Source organism: Conger conger, chromosome 13 (genome assembly GCF_963514075.1).
Source record: "Conger conger chromosome 13, fConCon1.1, whole genome shotgun sequence".
NCBI lineage: Eukaryota > Metazoa > Chordata > Actinopteri > Anguilliformes > Congridae > Conger > Conger conger.
In genome coordinates, this window is record NC_083772.1 from 44,834,974 (window position 1) to 44,847,473 (window position 12,500).

The window sequence follows — 12,500 nt, forward strand, 5'->3', positions numbered from 1 at the left end:
GATGTCTCCAGTGCGTTCAGTAAAGGTAACGCCCAACGTGGGGCTCGTACCCACGACCCTGGGATTAAGAGTCTCATGGTCTACCGACTGAGCTAGCCAGGCTTGGGCAAACGACAGCTGGCAGCAAATTTCCGGCAGAGTGACATCACTTCATCACCTGATCTTGTGAAAAAGAATGTCTGGATAACTTCAACACAGGAACCCGGCAGCGTTCGGCTGTATGTCTCTGTGGCGCAATCGGTTTGCGCGTTCGGCTGTTAACCGAAAGGTTGGTGGTTCAAGCCCACCCAGGGAAGGTGGACTGTCCACCACATCATATTCATCGTAACTTTCTGATGCGCAAGCATGACCCTACTTAGGCTTCTGAGCTTTGTCTCACACAGCATTTGCGATATTGCAGAAACAACAAGCAACATTGCAAAATACACATTTCAAAAAAGCGAAGTACAGGTAAGATTTCTCCAACATGGTGCAATGACAACTCCTTTCATTGCTCTCTTTCTCTACTTTTACATTACATGAAAAAAAGGAGAAATCACATCATATCACAATAATATAAAGTATCATTTTGTGAGAAATGTTTCAAAAGATGTCACCAGGATGAGCCAATCTTTGCACTTTTGATGCCAGCAGGTAGGCAGTCAGTTGTGGGGGGAAAACAAGGCACCGCTGGGATTCGAACCCAGGATCTCCTGTTTACTAGACAGGCACTTTGACCAACTAAGCCACAGCGCCTGATGCTGCATGGGTACTTGGTTATACTCTTCTTTCAAACTATTGATGTCTCCAGTGCGTTCAGTAAAGGTAACGCCCAACGTGGGGCTCGAACCCACGACCCTGAGATTAAGAGTCTCATGCTCTACCGACTGAGCTAGCCGGGCTTTGGTAAACGACAGCTGGCAGCAACTTTCCGGCAGAGTGACATCACTTCATCACCTGATCTTGTGAAAAAGAATGTCTGGATAACTTCAACACAGGAACCCGGCACTTTTCAGCTGTATGTCTCTGTGGCGCAATCGGTTAGCGTGTTAGGTTTTTAACCGAAAGGTTGTTGGTTCAAGCCCACCCGAGGATGGTGGTCGGTCCTCCGCATCATTTTCATCATAACTTTCTGATGCGCAAGCATGACCAAACTTAGGCTTCTGAGCTTTGTCTCACACAGCATTTGCGGTATTGCAGAAACGCCAAGCAACATTGCAAAATACACATTTCAAAAAAGCGAAGTACAGGTAAGATTTCTCCAACATGGTGCAATGACAACTCGTTTCATTGCTCTCTTTCTCTACTTTTACATTACATGAAAACAAGGAGAAATCACATCATATCACAATAATATAAAGTATCATTTTGTCAGAAATGATGCAAAAGATGTCACCAGGATGAGCCAATCTTTGCACTTTTGATGCCAGCAGGTAGGTAGTCAGGTGTGGGGTGAAAACAAGGCACCGCTGGGATTCGAACCCCGGATCTCCTGTTTACTAGACAGGCACTTTGACCAACTAAGCCACAGCGCCTGATGCTGCATATGCACTTGGTTATACTCTTCTTTCAAACTATTGATGTCTCCAGTGCGTTCAGTAAAGGTAACGCCCAACGTGGGGCTCGAACCCACGACCCTGAGATTAAGAGTCTCATGGTCTACCGACTGAGCTAGCCGGGCTTGGGCAAACGACAGCTGGCAGCAACTTCCCGGCAGAGTGACATCACTTCATCACCTGAGCTTGTGAAAAAGAATGTCTGGATAACTTCAACACAGGAACCCGGCAGCCTTCGGCTGTATGTCTCTGTGGCGCAATCGGTTAGTGCGTTCGGCTGTTAACCGAAAGGTTGGTGGACTGTCCACCACATCATTTTCATCGAAACTTTCTGATGCGCAAGCATGACCCTACTTAGGCTTCTGAGCTTTGTCTCACACAGCGTTTGCGATATTGCAGAAACAACAAGCAACATTGCAAAATACACATTTCAAAAAAGCGAAGTACAGGTAAGATTTCTCCAACATGGTGCAATGACAACTCGTTTCATTGCTCTCTTTCTCTACTTTTACATTACATGAAAACAAGTAGAAATCACATTATATCACAATAATATAAAGTATCATTTTGTCAGAAATGTTGCAAAAGATGCCACCAGGATGAGCCAATCTTTGCACTTTTCATGCCAGCAGGTAGGTAGTCAGGTGTGGGGAAAACAAGGCACCGCTGGGATTCAAACCCAGGATCTCCTGTTTACTAGACAGGCACTTTGTCCAACTAAGCCACAGCGCCTGATGCTGCATGGGTACTTGGTTATACTCTTCTTTCAAACTATTGATGTCTCCAGTGCGTTCAGTAAAGGTAACGCCCAACGTGGGGCTCGAACCCACGACCCTGAGATTAAGAGTCTCATGCTCTACCGACTGAGCTAGCCGGGCTTGGGTAAACGACAGCTGGCAGCAACTTTCCGGCAGAGTGACATCACTTCATCACCTGATCTTGTGAAAAAGAATGTCTGGATAACTTCAACACAGGAACCCGGCACTTTTCAGCTGTATGTCTCTGTGGCGCAATCGGTTAGCGTGTTAGGTTTTTAACCGAAAGGTTGTTGGTTCAAGCCCACCCGAGGATGGTGGTCGGTCCTCCGCATCATTTTCATCATAACTTTCTGATGCGCAAGCATGACCAAACTTAGGCTTCTGAGCTTTGTCTCACACAGCATTTGCGGTATTGCAGAAACGCCAAGCAACATTGCAAAATACACATTTCAAAAAAGCGAAGTACAGGTAAGATTTCTCCAACATGGTGCAATGACAACTCGTTTCATTGCTCTCTTTCTCTACTTTTACATTACATGAAAACAAGGAGAAATCACATCATATCACAATAATATAAAGTATCATTTTGTCAGAAATGATGCAAAAGATGTCACCAGGATGAGCCAATCTTTGCACTTTTGATGCCAGCAGGTAGGTAGTCAGGTGTGGGGTGAAAACAAGGCACCGCTGGGATTCGAACCCCGGATCTCCTGTTTACTAGACAGGCACTTTGACCAACTAAGCCACAGCGCCTGATGCTGCTTTTGCACTTGGTTATACTCTTCTTTCAAACTATTGATGTCTCCAGTGCGTTCAGTAAAGGTAACGCCCAACGTGGGGCTCGTACCCACGACCCTGGGATTAAGAGTCTCATGGTCTACCGACTGAGCTAGCCGGGCTTGGGCAAACGACAGCTGGCAGCAACTTCCCGGCAGAGTGACATCACTTCATCACCTGAGCTTGTGAAAAAGAATGTCTGGATAACTTCAACACAGGAACCCGGCAGCCTTCGGCTGTATGTCTCTGTGGCGCAATCGGTTAGTGCGTTCGGCTGTTAACCGAATGGTTGGTGGACTGTCCACCACATCATTTTCATCGAAACTTTCTGATGCGCAAGTATGACCCTACTTAGGCTTCTGAGCTTTGTCTCACACAGCGTTTGCGATATTGCAGAAACAACAAGCAACATTGCAAAATACACATTTCAAAAAAGCGAAGTACAGGTAAGATTTCTCCAACATGGTGCAATGACAACTCGTTTCATTGCTCTCTTTCTCTACTTTTACATTACATGAAAACAAGGAGAAATCACATTATATCACAATAATATAAAGTATCATTTTGTCAGAAATGTTGCAAAAGATGCCACCAGGATGAGCCAATCTTTGCACTTTTCATGCCAGCAGGTAGGTAGTCAGGTGTGGGGAAAACAAGGCACCGCTGGGATTCAAACCCAGGATCTCCTGTTTACTAGACAGGCACTTTGACCAACTAAGCCACAGCGCCTGATGCTGCATGGGTACTTGGTTATACTCTTCTTTCAAACTATTGATGTCTCCAGTGCGTTCAGTAAAGGTAACGCCCAACGTGGGGCTCGAACCCACGACCCTGAGATTAAGAGTCTCATGCTCTACCGACTGAGCTAGCCGGGCTTGGGTAAACGACAGCTGGCAGCAACTTTCCGGCAGAGTGACATCACTTCATCACCTGATCTTGTGAAAAAGAATGTCTGGATAACTTCAACACAGGAACCCCGCACTTTTCAGCTGTATGTCTCTGTGGCGCAATCGGTTAGCGTGTTAGGTTTTTAACCGAAAGGTTGTTGGTTCAAGCCCACCCGAGGATGGTGGTCGGTCCTCCGCATCATTTTCATCATAACTTTCTGATGCGCAAGCATGACCAAACTTAGGCTTCTGAGCTTTGTCTCACACAGCATTTGCGGTATTGCAGAAACGCCAAGCAACATTGCAAAATACACATTTCAAAAAAGCGAAGTACAGGTAAGATTTCTCCAACATGGTGCAATGACAACTCGTTTCATTGCTCTCTTTCTCTACTTTTACATTACATGAAAACAAGGAGAAATCACATCATATCACAATAATATAAAGTATCATTTTGTCAGAAATGATGCAAAAGATGTCACCAGGATGAGCCAATCTTTGCACTTTTGATGCCAGCAGGTAGGTAGTCAGGTGTGGGGTGAAAACAAGGCACCGCTGGGATTCGAACCCCGGATCTCCTGTTTACTAGACAGGCACTTTGACCAACTAAGCCACAGCGCCTGATGCTGCATATGCACTTGGTTATACTCTTCTTTCAAACTATTGATGTCTCCAGTGCGTTCAGTAAAGGTAACGCCCAACGTGGGGCTCGTACCCACGACCCTGGGATTAAGAGTCTCATGGTCTACCGACTGAGCTAGCCGGGCTTGGGCAAATGACAGCTGGCAGCAACTTTCCGGCAGAGTGACATCACTTCATCACCTGATCTTGTGAAAAAGAATGTCTGGATAACTTCAACACAGGAACCCGGCAGCGTTCGGCTGTATGTCTCTGTGGCGCAATCGGTTAGTGCGTTCGGCTATTAACCGAAAGGTTGGTGGTTCAAGCCTACCCAGGGAAGGTGGACTGTCCACCACATCATTTTCATCGTAACTTTCTGATGCGCAAGCATGACCCTACTTAGGCTTCTGAGCTTTGTCTCTCACAGCATTTGCGATATTGCAGAAACAACAAGCAACATTGCAAAATACACATTTCAAAAAAGCGAAGTACAGGTAAGATTTCTCCAACATGGTGCAATGACAACTCGTTTCATTGCTCTCTTTCTCTACTTTTACATTACATGAAAAAAAGGAGAAATCACATCATATCACAATAAAATAAAGTATCATTTTCTTCAGAGATGTTTCAAAAGATGTCACCAGGATGAGCCAATCTTTGCACTTTTGATGCCAGCAGGTAGGTAGTCAGTTGTGGGGGGAAAACAAGGCACCGCTGGGATTCGAACCCAGGATCTCCTGTTTACTAGACAGGCACTTTGACCAACTAAGCCACAGCGCCTGATGTGGCATGGGTACTTGGTTATACTCTTCTTTCAAACTATTGATGTCTCCAGTGCGTTCAGTAATGGTAACGCCCAACGTGGGGCTCGAACCGACGACCCTGAGATTAAGAGTCTCATGCTCTACCGACTGAGCTAGCCGGGCTACGGAAAACGATATCTGGCAGCAACTTCCCGGCAGAGTGACATCACTTCATCACCTGATCTTGTGAAAAAGAATGTCTGGATAACTTCAACACAGGAACCCGGCAGTCTTCAGCTGTATGTCTCTGTGGCGCAATCGGTTAGCGTGTCAGGTTTTTAACCGAAAGGTTGTTGGTTCAAGCCCACCCGAGGATGGTGGTCGGTCCTCCGCATCATTTTCATCATAACTTTCTGATGCGCAAGCATGACCAAACTTAGGCTTCTGAGCTTTGTCTCACACAGCATTTGCGGTATTGCAGAAACGCCAAGCAACATTGCAAAATACACATTTCAAAAAAGCGAAGTACAGGTAAGATTTCTCCAACATGGTGCAATGACAACTCGTTTCATTGCTCTCTTTCTCTACTTTTACATTACATGAAAAAAAGGAGAAATCACATCATATCACAATAATATAAAGTATCATTTTGTCAGAAATGTCACCAGGATGAGCCAATCTTTGCACTTACGATACCAGCAGGTCGGTAGTCAGGTGTGGGGAAAACAAGGCACCACTGGGATTCAAACCCAGGATCTCTTGTTTACTAGACAGGCACTTTGACCAACTAAGCCACAGCGCCTGATGCGGCATTGGTACTTGGTTATACTCTTCTTTCAAACAATTGATGTCTCCAGTGCGTTCAGTAAAGGTAACGCCCAACGTGGGGCTCGAACCCACGACCCTGAGATTAAGAGTCTCATGCTCTACCGACTGAGCTAGCCGGGCTTGGGTAAACGACAGCTGGCAGCAACTTTCCGGCAGAGTGACATCACTTCATCACCTGATCTTGTGAAAAAGAATGTCTGAATAACTTCAACACAGGAACCCGGCAGCCTTCGGCTGTATGTCTCTGTGGCGCAATCGGTTAGCGCGTTTGGCTGTTAACCGAAAGGTTGGTGGTTTAAGCCCACCCAGGGACGGTGGACTGTCCACCACATCATTTTCATCGTAACTTTCTGATGCGCAAGCATGACCCAACTTAGGCTTCTGAGCTTTGTCTCACACAGCATTTGCGATATTGCAGAAACAACAAGCAACATTGCAAAATACACATTTCAAAAAAGCGAAGTACAGGTAAGATTTTTCCAACATGGTGCAATGACAACTCGTTTCATTGCTCTCTTTCTCTACTTTTACATTACATGAAAACAAGGAGAAATCACATCATATCACAATAATATAAAGTATCATTTTGTCAGAAATGATGCAAAAGATGTCACCAGGATGAGCCAATCTTTGCACTTTTGATGCCAGCAGGTAGGTAGTCAGGTGTGGGGTGAAAACAAGGCACCGCTGGGATTCGAACCCAGGATCTCCTGTTTACTAGAGAGGCACTTTGACCAACTAAGCCACAGCGCCTGATACGGCATAGGTACTTGGTTACACTCTTCTTTTAAACTATTGATGTCTCCAGTGCGTTCAGTAAAGCTAACGCCCAACTTGGGGCTCGAACCCACGACCCTGAGATTAAGAGTCTCATGGTCTACCGACTGAGCTAGCCGGGCTTGGGCAAACGACAGCTGGCAGCAACTTCCCGGCAGAGTGACATCACTTCATCACCTGAGCTTGTGAAAAAGAATGTCTGGATAACTTCAACACAGGAACCCGGCAGTCTTCAGCTGTATGTCTCTGTGGCGCAATCGGTTAGCGTGTCAGGTTTTTAACCGAAAGGTTGTTGGTTCAAGCCCACCCGAGGATGGTGGTCGGTCCTCCGCATCATTTTCATCATAACTTTCTGATGCGCAAGCATGACCAAACTTAGGCTTCTGAGCTTTGTCTCACACAGCATTTGCGGTATTGCAGAAACGCCAAGCAACATTGCAAAATACACATTTCAAAAAAGCGAAGTACAGGTAAGATTTCTCCAACATGGTGCAATGACAACTCGTTTCATTGCTCTCTTTCTCTACTTTTACATTACATGAAAAAAAGGAGAAATCACATCATATCACAATAATATAAAGTATCATTTTGTCAGAAATGTCACCAGGATGAGCCAATCTTTGCACTTACGATACCAGCAGGTCGGTAGTCAGGTGTGGGGAAAACAAGGCACCACTGGGATTCAAACCCTGGATCTCTTGTTTACTAGACAGGCACTTTGACCAACTAAGCCACAGCGCCTGATGCGGCATTGGTACTTGGTTATACTCTTCTTTCAAACAATTGATGTCTCCAGTGCGTTCAGTAAAGGTAACGCCCAACGTGGGGCTCGAACCCACGACCCTGAGATTAAGAGTCTCATGCTCTACCGACTGAGCTAGCCGGGCTTGGGTAAACGACAGCTGGCAGCAACTTTCCGGCAGAGTGACATCACTTCATCACCTGATCTTGTGAAAAAGAATGTCTGGATAACTTCAACACAGGAACCCGGCAGCCTTCGGCTGTATGTCTCTGTGGCGCAATCGGTTAGCGCGTTTGGCTGTTAACCGAAAGGTTGGTGGTTCAAGCCCACCCAGGGACGGTGGACTGTCCACCACATCATTTTCATCGTAACTTTCTGATGCGCAAGCATGACCCAACTTAGGCTTCTGAGCTTTGTCTCACACAGCATTTGCGATATTGCAGAAACAACAAGCAACATTGCAAAATACACATTTCAAAAAAGCGAAGTACAGGTAAGATTTCTCCAACATGGTGCAATGACAACTCGTTTCATTGCTCTCTTTCTCTACTTTTACATTACATGAAAACAAGGAGAAATCACATCATATCACAATAATATAAAGTATCATTTTGTCAGAAATGATGCAAAAGATGTCACCAGGATGAGCCAATCTTTGCACTTTTGATGCCAGCAGGTAGGTAGTCAGGTGTGGGGTGAAAACAAGGCACCGCTGGGATTCGAACCTAGGATCTCCTGTTTACTAGACAGGCACTTTGACCAACTAAGCCACAGCGCCTGATACGGCATAGGTACTTGGTTACACTCTTCTTTTAAACTATTGATGTCTCCAGTGCGTTCAGTAAAGCTAACGCCCAACTTGGGGCTCGAACCCACGACCCTGAGATTAAGAGTCTCATGCTCTACCGACTGAGCTAGCCGGGCTAGGGTAAACAATATCTGGCAGCAACTTCCCGGCAGAGTGACATCACTTCATCACCTGATCTTGTGAAAAAGAATGTCTGGATAACTTCAACACAGGAACCCGGCAGCCTTCGGCTGTATGTCTCTGTGGCGCAATCGGTTAGCGCGTTAGGCTGTTAACCGAAAGGTTGGTGGTTCAAGCACACCCAGGGACGGTGGACTGTCGACCTCAGCATTTTCATCGTAACTTTCTGATGCGCAAGCATGACCCAACTTAGGCTTCTGAGCTTTGTCTCACACAGCATTTGCGATATTGCAGAAACAACAAGCAACATTGCAAAATACACATTTCAAAAAAGCGAAGTACAGGTAAGATTTCTCCAACATGGTGCAATGACAACTCGTTTCATTGCTCTCTTTCTCTACTTTTACATTACATGAAAACAAGGAGAAATCACATCATATCACAATAATATAAAGTATCATTTTGTCAGAAATGTCACCAGGATGAGCCAATCTTTGCACTTACGATACCAGCAGGTCGGTAGTCAGGTGTGGTGAAAACAAGGCACCGCTGGGATTCGAAACCAGGATCTCCTGTTTACTAGACAGGCACTTTGACCAACTAAGCCACAGCGCCTGATGCGGCATTGGTACTTGGTTATACTCTTCTTTCAAACAATTGATGTCTCCAGTGCGTTCAGTAAAGGTAACGCCCAACGTGGGGCTCGAACCCACGACCCTGAGATTAAGAGTCTCATGCTCTACCGACTGAGCTAGCCGGGCTTGGGTAAACGACAGCTGGCAGCAACTTTCCGGCAGAGTGACATCACTTCATCACCTGATCTTGTGAAAAAGAATGTCTGGATAACTTCAACACAGGAACCCGGCAGCCTTCGGCTGTATGTCTCTGTGGCGCAATCGGTTAGCGCGTTTGGCTGTTAACCGAAAGGTTGGTGGTTCAAGCCCACCCAGGGACGGTGGACTGTCCACCACATCATTTTCATCGTAACTTTCTGATGCGCAAGCATGACCCAACTTAGGCTTCTGAGCTTTGTCTCACACAGCATTTGCGATATTGCAGAAACAACAAGCAACATTGCAAAATACACATTTCAAAAAAGCGAAGTACAGGTAAGATTTCTCCAACATGGTGTAATGACAACTCGTTTCATTGCTCTCTTTCTCTACTTTTACATTACATGAAAACAAGGAGAAATCACATCATATCACAATAATATAAAGTATCATTTTGTCAGAAATGATGCAAAAGATGTCACCAGGATGAGCCAATCTTTGCACTTTTGATGCCAGCAGGTAGGTAGTCAGGTGTGGGGGAAAACAAGGCACCGCTGGAATTCGGACCCAGGATCTCCTGCTTACTAGACAGGCACTTTGACCAACTAAGCCACAGCGCCTGATGCAGCATAGGCACTTGGTTATACTCTGCTTTCAAACTATTGATGCCTCCAGTGCGTTCAGTAAAGGTAACACCCAACGTGGGGCTCGAACCCACGACCCTGAGATTAAGAGTCTCATGCTCTACCGACTGAGCTAGCCGGGCTTGGGTAAACGACATCTGGCAGCAACTTTCCGGCAGAGTGACATCACTTCATCACCTGATCTTGTGAAAAAGAATGTCTGGATAACTTCAACACAGGAACCCGGCACTTTTCAGCTGTATGTCTCTGTGGCGCAATCGGTTAGCGTGTTAGGTTTTTAACCGAAAGGTTGTTGGTTCAAGCTCACCCGAGGATGGTGGTCGGTCCTCCGCATCATTTTCATCATAACTTTCTGATGCGCAAGCATGACCCAACTTAGGCTTCTGAGCTTTGTCTCACACAGCATTTGCGATATTGCAGAAACAACAAGCAACATTGCAAAATACACATTTCAAAAAAGCGAAGTACAGGTAAGATTTCTCCAACATGGTGCAATGACAACTCGTTTCATTGCTCTCTTTCTCTACTTTTACATTACATGAAAACAAGGAGAAATCACATCATATCACAATAATATAAAGTATCATTTTGTCAGAAATGTCACCAGGATGAGCCAATCTTTGCACTTACGATACCAGCAGGTCGGTAGTCAGGTGTGGTGAAAACAAGGCACCGCTGGGATTCGAAACCAGGATCTCCTGTTTACTAGACAGGCACTTTGACCAACTAAGCCACAGCGCCTGATGCGGCATTGGTACTTGGTTATACTCTTCTTTCAAACAATTGATGTCTCCAGTGCATTCAGTAAAGGTAACGCCCAACGTGGGGCTCGAACCCACGACCCTGAGATTAAGAGTCTCATGCTCTACCGACTGAGCTAGCCGGGCTTGGGTAAACGACAGCTGGCAGCAACTTTCCGGCTGAGTGACATCACTTCATCACCTGATCTTGTGAAAAAGAATGTCTGGATAACTTCAACACAGGAACCCGGCAGCCTTCGGCTGTATGTCTCTGTGGCGCAATCGGTTAGCGCGTTTGGCTGTTAACCGAAAGGTTGGTGGTTCAAGCCCACCCAGGGACGGTGGACTGTCCACCACATCATTTTCATCGTAACTTTCTGATGCGCAAGCATGACCCAACTTAGGCTTCTGAGCTTTGTCTCACACAGCATTTGCGATATTGCAGAAACAACAAGCAACATTGCAAAATACACATTTCAAAAAAGCGAAGTACAGGTAAGATTTCTCCAACATGGTGCAATGACAACTCGTTTCATTGCTCTCTTTCTCTACTTTTACATTACATGAAAACAAGGAGAAATCACATCATATCACAATAATATAAAGTATCATTTTGTCAGAAATGATGCAAAAGATGTCACCAGGATGAGCCAATCTTTGCACTTTTGATGCCAGCTGGTAGGTAGTCAGGTGTGGGGGAAAACAAGGCACCGCTGGGATTCGGACCCTGGATCTCCTGCTTACTAGACAGGCACTTTGACCAACTAAGCCACAGCGCCTGATGCAGCATAGGCACTTGGTTATACTCTGCTTTCAAACTATTGATGCCTCCAGTGCGTTCAGTAAAGGTAACACCCAACGTGGGGCTCGAACCCACGACCCTGAGATTAAGAGTCTCATGCTCTACCGACTGAGCTAGCCGGGCTTGGGTAAACGACATCTGGCAGCAACTTTCCGGCAGAGTGACATCACTTCATCACCTGATCTTGTGAAAAAGAATGTCTGGATAACTTCAACACAGGAACCCGGCACTTTTCAGCTGTATGTCTCTGTGGCGCAATCGGTTAGCGTGTTAGGTTTTTAACCGAAAGGTTGTTGGTTCAAGCTCACCCGAGGATGGTGGTCGGTCCTCCGCATCATTTTCATCATAACTTTCTGATGCGCAAGCATGACCCAACTTAGGCTTCTGAGCTTTGTCTCACACAGCGTTGGCGATATTGCAGAAACAACAAGCAACATTGCAAAATACACATTTCAAAAAAGCGAAGTACAGGTAAGATTTCTCCAACATGGTGCAATGACAACTCGTTTCATTGCTCTCTTTCTCTACTTTTACATTACATGAAAACAAGGAGAAATCACATCATATCACAATAATATAAAGTATCATTTTGTCAGAAATGATGCAAAAGATGTCACCAGGATGAGCCAATCTTTGCACTTTTGATGCCAGCAGGTAGGTAGTCAGGTGTGGGGAAAACAAGGCACCGCTGGGATTCGAACCCAGGATCTCCTGTTTACTAGACAGGCACTTTGACCAACTAAGCCACAGCGCCTGATGCGGCATCGGTACTTGGTTATACTCTTCTTTCAAACAATTGATGTCTCCAGTGCGTTCAGTAAAGGTAACGCCCAACGTGGGGCTCGAACCCACGACCCTGAGATTAAGAGTCTCATGCTCTACCGACTGAGCTAGCCGGGTTAGGGTAAACAATACCTGGCAGCAACTTCCCGGCAGAGTGACATC

At 45.8% G+C, this 12,500-nt stretch overlaps 21 non-coding genes across 21 annotated transcripts; 6 read left to right on the forward strand and 15 right to left on the reverse strand.

Moving 5' to 3' along the window:
• Positions 1-222: 222 nt before the first annotated feature.
• trnan-guu (transfer RNA asparagine (anticodon GUU)) lies at positions 223-296 on the forward strand. Its single transcript has one exon. It is a non-coding gene; the product is annotated as a tRNA-Asn (tRNA).
• A 365-nt stretch (positions 297-661) lies between these two features.
• On the reverse strand, positions 662-735 carry trnat-agu (transfer RNA threonine (anticodon AGU)). The gene has a single exon. It is a non-coding gene; the product is annotated as a tRNA-Thr (tRNA).
• A 73-nt stretch (positions 736-808) lies between these two features.
• On the reverse strand, positions 809-881 carry trnak-cuu (transfer RNA lysine (anticodon CUU)). Its single transcript has one exon. It is a non-coding gene; the product is annotated as a tRNA-Lys (tRNA).
• A 1,459-nt stretch (positions 882-2,340) lies between these two features.
• trnak-cuu (transfer RNA lysine (anticodon CUU)) lies at positions 2,341-2,413 on the reverse strand. The gene has a single exon. It is a non-coding gene; the product is annotated as a tRNA-Lys (tRNA).
• A 1,312-nt stretch (positions 2,414-3,725) lies between these two features.
• trnat-agu (transfer RNA threonine (anticodon AGU)) lies at positions 3,726-3,799 on the reverse strand. Its single transcript has one exon. It is a non-coding gene; the product is annotated as a tRNA-Thr (tRNA).
• Positions 3,800-3,872: 73 nt separating this feature from the next.
• Positions 3,873-3,945, reverse strand: trnak-cuu (transfer RNA lysine (anticodon CUU)). Its single transcript has one exon. It is a non-coding gene; the product is annotated as a tRNA-Lys (tRNA).
• Positions 3,946-4,844: 899 nt separating this feature from the next.
• Positions 4,845-4,918, forward strand: trnan-auu (transfer RNA asparagine (anticodon AUU)). The gene has a single exon. It is a non-coding gene; the product is annotated as a tRNA-Asn (tRNA).
• Positions 4,919-5,284: 366 nt separating this feature from the next.
• trnat-agu (transfer RNA threonine (anticodon AGU)) lies at positions 5,285-5,358 on the reverse strand. Its single transcript has one exon. It is a non-coding gene; the product is annotated as a tRNA-Thr (tRNA).
• An 838-nt stretch (positions 5,359-6,196) lies between these two features.
• On the reverse strand, positions 6,197-6,269 carry trnak-cuu (transfer RNA lysine (anticodon CUU)). The gene has a single exon. It is a non-coding gene; the product is annotated as a tRNA-Lys (tRNA).
• Positions 6,270-6,389: 120 nt separating this feature from the next.
• trnan-guu (transfer RNA asparagine (anticodon GUU)) lies at positions 6,390-6,463 on the forward strand. The gene has a single exon. It is a non-coding gene; the product is annotated as a tRNA-Asn (tRNA).
• Positions 6,464-7,740: 1,277 nt separating this feature from the next.
• Positions 7,741-7,813, reverse strand: trnak-cuu (transfer RNA lysine (anticodon CUU)). Its single transcript has one exon. It is a non-coding gene; the product is annotated as a tRNA-Lys (tRNA).
• Positions 7,814-7,933: 120 nt separating this feature from the next.
• On the forward strand, positions 7,934-8,007 carry trnan-guu (transfer RNA asparagine (anticodon GUU)). The gene has a single exon. It is a non-coding gene; the product is annotated as a tRNA-Asn (tRNA).
• A 365-nt stretch (positions 8,008-8,372) lies between these two features.
• Positions 8,373-8,446, reverse strand: trnat-agu (transfer RNA threonine (anticodon AGU)). The gene has a single exon. It is a non-coding gene; the product is annotated as a tRNA-Thr (tRNA).
• Positions 8,447-9,284: 838 nt separating this feature from the next.
• trnak-cuu (transfer RNA lysine (anticodon CUU)) lies at positions 9,285-9,357 on the reverse strand. Its single transcript has one exon. It is a non-coding gene; the product is annotated as a tRNA-Lys (tRNA).
• Positions 9,358-9,477: 120 nt separating this feature from the next.
• Positions 9,478-9,551, forward strand: trnan-guu (transfer RNA asparagine (anticodon GUU)). The gene has a single exon. It is a non-coding gene; the product is annotated as a tRNA-Asn (tRNA).
• Positions 9,552-10,062: 511 nt separating this feature from the next.
• Positions 10,063-10,135, reverse strand: trnak-cuu (transfer RNA lysine (anticodon CUU)). Its single transcript has one exon. It is a non-coding gene; the product is annotated as a tRNA-Lys (tRNA).
• Positions 10,136-10,827: 692 nt separating this feature from the next.
• On the reverse strand, positions 10,828-10,900 carry trnak-cuu (transfer RNA lysine (anticodon CUU)). The gene has a single exon. It is a non-coding gene; the product is annotated as a tRNA-Lys (tRNA).
• Positions 10,901-11,020: 120 nt separating this feature from the next.
• On the forward strand, positions 11,021-11,094 carry trnan-guu (transfer RNA asparagine (anticodon GUU)). The gene has a single exon. It is a non-coding gene; the product is annotated as a tRNA-Asn (tRNA).
• A 511-nt stretch (positions 11,095-11,605) lies between these two features.
• trnak-cuu (transfer RNA lysine (anticodon CUU)) lies at positions 11,606-11,678 on the reverse strand. Its single transcript has one exon. It is a non-coding gene; the product is annotated as a tRNA-Lys (tRNA).
• A 557-nt stretch (positions 11,679-12,235) lies between these two features.
• trnat-agu (transfer RNA threonine (anticodon AGU)) lies at positions 12,236-12,309 on the reverse strand. Its single transcript has one exon. It is a non-coding gene; the product is annotated as a tRNA-Thr (tRNA).
• Positions 12,310-12,382: 73 nt separating this feature from the next.
• trnak-cuu (transfer RNA lysine (anticodon CUU)) lies at positions 12,383-12,455 on the reverse strand. Its single transcript has one exon. It is a non-coding gene; the product is annotated as a tRNA-Lys (tRNA).
• Positions 12,456-12,500: the final 45 nt, after the last annotated feature.